Consider the following 6,785-nt stretch of genomic DNA (forward strand, 5'->3'; position numbering starts at 1 on the left):
GTTTCATAACGCAGGCCTCGCACGTCCATGAAGGGCACCACTGTCTGAGAAAATACTGCCATGGTTTTCACAAAACAAAGCATAAAGCAACTGAGTTTGTTTTTTAAATGTACTTCCAGACTTCAGAGCAAAGCGGTAAATTACAATATTGCTGATGTGACAAAACTAGAGCACAATTTTGCCTACTTTTTCAAACAAGTAACGCAAGTTACTTTGTTTTCCCATGTATTGACTGACATCTCTCCTGTCCCCATGTTGAGAAAAATTGAGAGTAAGTGCAGAGGTATTGTAGTTCTAGACCAGGGGTGTCCAATCCTGCTCCTGTTAAACACACCTGAACCAGCTAATCAAGGTTTTTAGGCATACTGGAAACTTCCAGGCAGGTGTGTTGTGGTTTGTTGGAGCTAAACTCTGCAGGACAGTGGCACTCCAGGACCGAGTTTGGACACCCCTGTTCTAGACTAAATGTGAAAATGTACTCATCTCACTTGCACAAAAACAGAGTCAGTATTCCTCAAAATGAATAAAAACAAGGAAAGGCAATCTCAGAATATTGCACAAACCTGTAATAATTAAATATATTAAATTAAACAAATATGCTTTATGTATTTTTAATTTCACTTTATACTTAATTGTCACTGCCATTTTTCTATGAAGAAAAGGAGAGTATGGATGCCCATTGCACATGAATTAATAAAGATCTGTTTGCTCAAAAGTTGGTTTCATCAGGGCAGTATACCTCTAATATCACAGCCTTATGTCCTCTTTAACACGTCCTCTGTGACGGCCGAGAAACTGCCCTGTGAAATGAGCTGATGGCGCAATAAGGCCGTGTGTATTGTCCCATTTGCCAAATTCAGGGGTCCATAACAAAAGACTGATACAGTAAATGTGCTCAAAATCAAAATATGTATTTTCTAGTCTCAAATTAACTCTCTAGCTGCATCCCAATTCAGAGGCTGCATCCTTTGAAGGCCACATTAAAAGGCCAGTTGCGTCACCGAGGCGCAACGAAGGCTGTCCCAATTCAAAGGCTCCTTGAAATGCGGCCTTGGAATGAGTCCTTCTTTCTTTTCTCTTCCTACCCAACCTCAGAATTCATTGTGCGGCAGTGACAACAGGATTTTTTTGAGAGACATTGCAAGATTACACTTAAATATGTTGATTTTCAAATTATTCGAATAATCTAATGTATCTAATGATACAAATATACAAATGTAACACACATATATATATATATATATATATATATATATATATATATATATAGTATCTCACAGAGGTGAGTACACCCCTCCCATTTTTGTAAATAATTTATATCTTTTCATGTGACAACACTGAAGAAATGACACTTTGCTACAATGTAAAGTAGTGAGTGTACAGCTTGTATAACTGTGTACATTTGCTTTCCCTTGAAAATAACTCAACACACAGCCAATAATGTCTAAACTTCTGGCCACAAAAGTGAGTACACCCCTAAGTGAAAATGTCCACATTGGGCCCAAAGTGTCAATATTTTGTGTGGCCACCATTATTTTCCAGCACTGCCTTAACCCTCTTGGGCATGGAGTTCACCAGAGCTTCACAGGTTGTCACTGGAGTCCTCTTCCACTCCTCCCTGACGACAACTCGGAGCTGATGGATGTTAGAGACCTTGCACTCCTCCGGCTTCCATTTGAGGATGCCCCACAGATGCTCAGGGTTTAGGTCTGGAGACATGCTTGGCCAGTCCATCACCTTTACCCTCAGCTTCTTTAGCAAGCCAGTGGTCGTCTTGGAGGTGTGTTTGGGGTCGTCATCATGTTGGAATTTCATGAGAACACAGGTGGGAACAAATTCATGAGAACACATTCATGGTTCCCTCAATGAACTGTAGCTCCCCAGTGCTGGCAGCACTCATGCAGCCCCAGACCATGACACTTCCACCAACATGCTTGACTGTAGGCAAGCCACACTTGTCTTTGTACTCCTCACCTGGTTTCCGCCACACACGCTTGACACCATCTGAACCAAATAAGTTTATCTTGGTCTCATCAGACCACAGGGCATGGTTCCAGTAATCCATGTCCTTAGTCTGCTTGTCTTCAGCAAACCGTTTGCGGGCTTTCTTGTGCATCATCTTTAGAAGAGGCTTCCTTCTGGGACAACAGCCATGCAGACCAATTTGATGCAATGTGTGGCGTATGGTCTGAGCACTGACAGGCTGACACCCCACCCCTTCAACCTCTGCAGCAATGCTGGCAGCACTCCTACGTATATTTCCCAAACACAACCTCTGGATATGACGCTGAGCATGTGCACTCAACTTCTTTGGTCGACCATGGCGAGGCCTGTTCTGAGTGGAACCTGTCCTGTTAAAACGCTGTATGGTCTTGGCCACCGTGCTGCAGCTCAGTTTCAGGGTCTTGGCAATTTTCTTATAGTCTACGCCATCTTTATGTAGAGCAACAATTCTTTTTTTTTCAGATCCTCAGAGAGTTCTTTGCCATGAGGTGCCATGATGAACTTCCAGTGACCAGTATGAGAGATTGAGAGCGATAACACCAAATTTAACACACCTGCTCCCCATTCATACCTGAGACCTTGTAACACTAATGAGTCACATGACACCGGGGAGATAAAATGGCTAATTGGGCCCAATTTGGACATTTTTTCTTAGGGGTGTACTCACTTTTGTGGCCAGTGGTTTAGACATTAATGGCTGTGTGTTGAGTTATTTTGAGGGGACAGCAAATTTACACTGTTATACAAGCTGTACACTCACTACTTTACATTGTAGCAAAGTGTCATTTCTTCAGTGTTGTCCCATGAAAAGATATAATAAAATATTTACAAAAATGTGCACTCACTTCTGTGAGATACTGATATATATATATATATATATATATATATATATATATAGTAGTTGAAATATATAGTATATAGTTGAAATTGCTGTAATTTTGAAGTTTCGACTTGTGTTCACGTCCTTGTAGAGCTCATAATTATAGCTTGTAAAACGGGACTTTTCTTTGAGTTCCTTGTACTTGTACCACGTGACAGTTGTACTACCTGACTGCTGCAGATTCATTTAAGAGTTGATATTGTCCCCATAGTAATGTATAATTACCAGTCTGAGGACATGAACAGCTCAGAATAGAATGTCATGTATTGTCATCTCGATACGGTAATTACAACAGGGCTTCATTTAAAAAAAAAAAAAAAAAAAAAAAAATCAGTAAAAGGTGATCAAAATTTGGATTTTGTTAGGATAGTACATTTATATTGTCCCAAATAAAACTTTAACGGCCAATTAAAAAATAGTAGTAGATAAAATGTCATATTTAACAAGATCAAAACACCATTTATTAAACCACTTTGTTGGATTTAACGCATCCTTACAGCTGGCGGAGAAATGCTGAGTTTCTTCATTTAATTCTAACAGCGATTGTTGCGAGCAGAAAGCCATGGACATAAAGGACTTTAGAAAGCGTTACATTACAGAAAGGGGAGGATCATGCTTTAATAAATAAAGGAATAAGTAGCTGGATTCAGTCTTGTACTAGACAAACTGCTCTAAAAAATGCTTTATTAATTCATACGCATCCATACTTTCCTTTTCCTTCATAGTAAAATGGCAGTGACGCACAACATAATTCAGAAAATGTAACGTGAGCACGCAAAAAAAAAAAAAGTGCATGCAAATGTTTTGTAAGTCTGTATATATACTTATTCGCTACTTTATATAAATAAATAAGTAAGTAGCGAATAAGTATACGAATATATATATAAGTACGTAGCAAATAAGTATATGAATATATATATATATATATATATATATATATATATATATATATATATATATATAAAAAAAATAAATATATATATATATATATATATATATATATATATATATATATATATATATATATATATATATATATATATTCGTATACTTATTCGCTACTTACTTACACAGAGGCACAATGAAGGCTGTCCTTCATTTCCCGTGCAATGAAGTAAGGATACAACAGATGGATCCTTCGCAGTCTAGCCTATCCCAGAATTCTTTATTATATACAGAAAAGGACCATGGTGAAGAAATCATCAGTGATTGGCTACATTACTCAATGCTGCCTGCAACAACACGTGTCTCCACGCTCTCCAGACTGGAAACACAAATACGCATTGGCGCATTTGCAAAATCTGTTTGGCTTGTTTTGCACCCTCTAACACCCCTGTAGAACCAGGTCTGATGGGGTCAGTCATGCTGGTGCTCCTAAATACTTTTAAAAGACCCCAAAAATCTCCCATGCATCTCCTCACGAGTTTCAAAATAGATCTCAACAATGTCTTCTCTCAACTAAAATGCATGTTGACAGATAAACAATACAGACCACAAACCACTAGCTCTATGCCACAACAGCAGGCTGGTGGTTATATATGCTGTGGGTCACATAAGTAATGTTTTTCCTGATAGAGTTGAAGCAGAATTTTCCCTGATCCTCATACGCAATTTGCCATGTGCTCTTCATATGGGACGCCTGTGAGCGCACAAACCACAGGTCACTTTCAAGTGCTACTGATGAAAGAGAAGAATTTTATGATGCTACAGTTAATTTGGATATTTATATCCTGATTTATATAATGACATAGCAGATATTTACAGAAATTAATATTCATTCACATTATATAAAGATTTTTATGGTTTATTTTATTGACCGTACTTAGAATTTATTGTGAATCCTGTGCAAGAACTCCCCCTAGTGTCAGCTGATATATACACTTGATTTTGCAGTTATTGTTCAAGGAAGGTGGAAGAGGACCCTAGCTGCATTTATATAGATGCCTTTTCAAAAGTTTGAATTTGGTAAGACTCTGAAGCTCGCAAAGGCTGCATTTATTTTAATAACAATACAGTAAAAATTGCAATACTGTGATATACAATTTAAAACGGCTTTTTTTTATTTTAATACATTTTAAAATGTAATTCCTGCAGAGCTGAATTTTCAGCATCATTACTCCAGTCTACAGCGTCACATGATCCACCAAAGATCATCCTAATTTGATGTTTTGGTGCTCATGAAACATTTCTTGTATTATTGTTTATAATTTTTTATTTCTTCCGTGATACATTTTTTTTTCTTGAGCATCATTTATTTGAAATAAAATCTTTGTAACATAAATGTGTTTTCTGTCATTGACTCCAAACATTTGAACAGTAGTGCATATTTTCACAGCATTTATTAACCTTTGCTCATTAGTTAAAGGGTTAGTTCACCCAAAAATGAAAATTCTGTCATTTATTAGGCCTACACACCCTCATGCCGTTCCACACCCAGAAGACCTTCATCTTCGGAACACAAATTAAGATATTTTAGTTGAAACCCGATGACTCAGTGAGGCCTCCATAGCCAGCAATGACAATTTCTTCTCTCAAGATCCATTAATGTACTAAAAACATATTTAAATCAGTTCATGTGAGAACAGTGGTTCAATATTAATATTATAAAGCGACGAGAATATTTTTGGTGCGCCAAAAAAGCAAAATAACGGCTTATTTAGTGATGACTGATTTCAAAACACTGCTTCAGGAAGCTTTGGAGCATAATGAATCAGCGTGTCGAATCTGCTGTTCGGAGCGCCAAAGTCATGTGATTTCAGCAGTTTGGCGGTTTCATAACGCTCCGAAGATTCATGAAGCAGTGTTTTGAAATCGGCCATCACTAAATAAGTCGTTATTTTGTTTTTTTTGGCGCACCAAAAATATTCTGGTCACTTTAAAATATTAATATTGAGCCACTGTACTCACATGAACTGATTTAAATATGTTTTAGTACATTAATGGATCTTGAGAGAGGAAATGTCATTGCTGGCTATGCAGGCCTCACGGAGCCATCGGATTTCACCTAAAATATCTTAATTTGTGTTCCGAAGATGAACGAAGGTCTTAGAGGTGTGGAACGACATGAGGGTAAGTAATAAATGACAGAATTTTCATTTTTGGGGGAACTAACCCTTTAATGCACTGTATAGCCTACTAACATGAACAATGTTAACATTTTGAGTTTAAAAATGATAAAATTAAAAAGGTATGCCATTTAACTTTTTTGCTCGAAATTAACAAAATTTAAATGAGTAATACGTCACCAATATTTTTTTTTTTTTTTTCAAAAACGCGTTTTGTCTTACCTTGATTCACCACGGCAAGCCAATTGAGTTTATTGTAGACCTGTCGGGATGGTTTTCGCGGGAAATTGCGTAGGCTACAGACTCGACCGTGCTCATCATAAAGAAAAGTCTCTGGCTGATGGTGTGGGAGTGCGAGAAAGTGAGAAAGATTGTCATGGAACACGTTAAATTAGTCAAAACAACAGCATGAAATATTGCACTTTAATGCTCGGATGGATTTTTGGATCTCCGTGCTAACAGTTGCGGTGAAGCATATTCATCCGCACAGTCACACAGCCGAGCCGAAGCACAACCAAAACAACGTTCTTCCGCAAAATGCATGCCGTTTTGTTTTTTAACCGCTAGAGGGCCACGTTACATAGCGTACTTTCAACATTATATGTTGTATATTGTTCAATGCTGAAGAAAGGATGAAGAAAAATCAAGGTTCAATACATTTATTACAGTGACTTTTTCCATTGCAAAGCTAAAAGGGGGGGGGGGGGGGGGGGGCATGAATAGAACATGGAGCGAATAGAGAGAAAATGGAGAATGTGATCCTCAATTTCATTATGAGGAGATGGATGATCAGCAAAACTCTGTTAAAGATTTCACAAGCAAAATGACAGAAAATC

General features: G+C 37.7%; 1 protein-coding gene across 1 annotated transcript in view; it reads right to left on the bottom strand.

Moving 5' to 3' along the window:
- Nucleotides 1–6,646, bottom strand: part of loxl4 (lysyl oxidase-like 4) — a 55,253-nt gene extending 48,607 nt beyond the window's left edge. Inside the window, exon 1 of the mRNA XM_048205569.1 lies at nucleotides 6,172–6,646. The gene's annotated coding sequence lies outside the window, so the exon portion shown is untranslated. The remainder of the gene's footprint in view (nucleotides 1–6,171) is intronic.
- Between the last annotated feature and the right edge of the window lie 139 nt (nucleotides 6,647–6,785).

Source organism: Megalobrama amblycephala, linkage group LG10 (assembly GCF_018812025.1).
Source record: "Megalobrama amblycephala isolate DHTTF-2021 linkage group LG10, ASM1881202v1, whole genome shotgun sequence".
Classification (NCBI taxonomy): Eukaryota; Metazoa; Chordata; class Actinopteri; order Cypriniformes; family Xenocyprididae; genus Megalobrama; species Megalobrama amblycephala.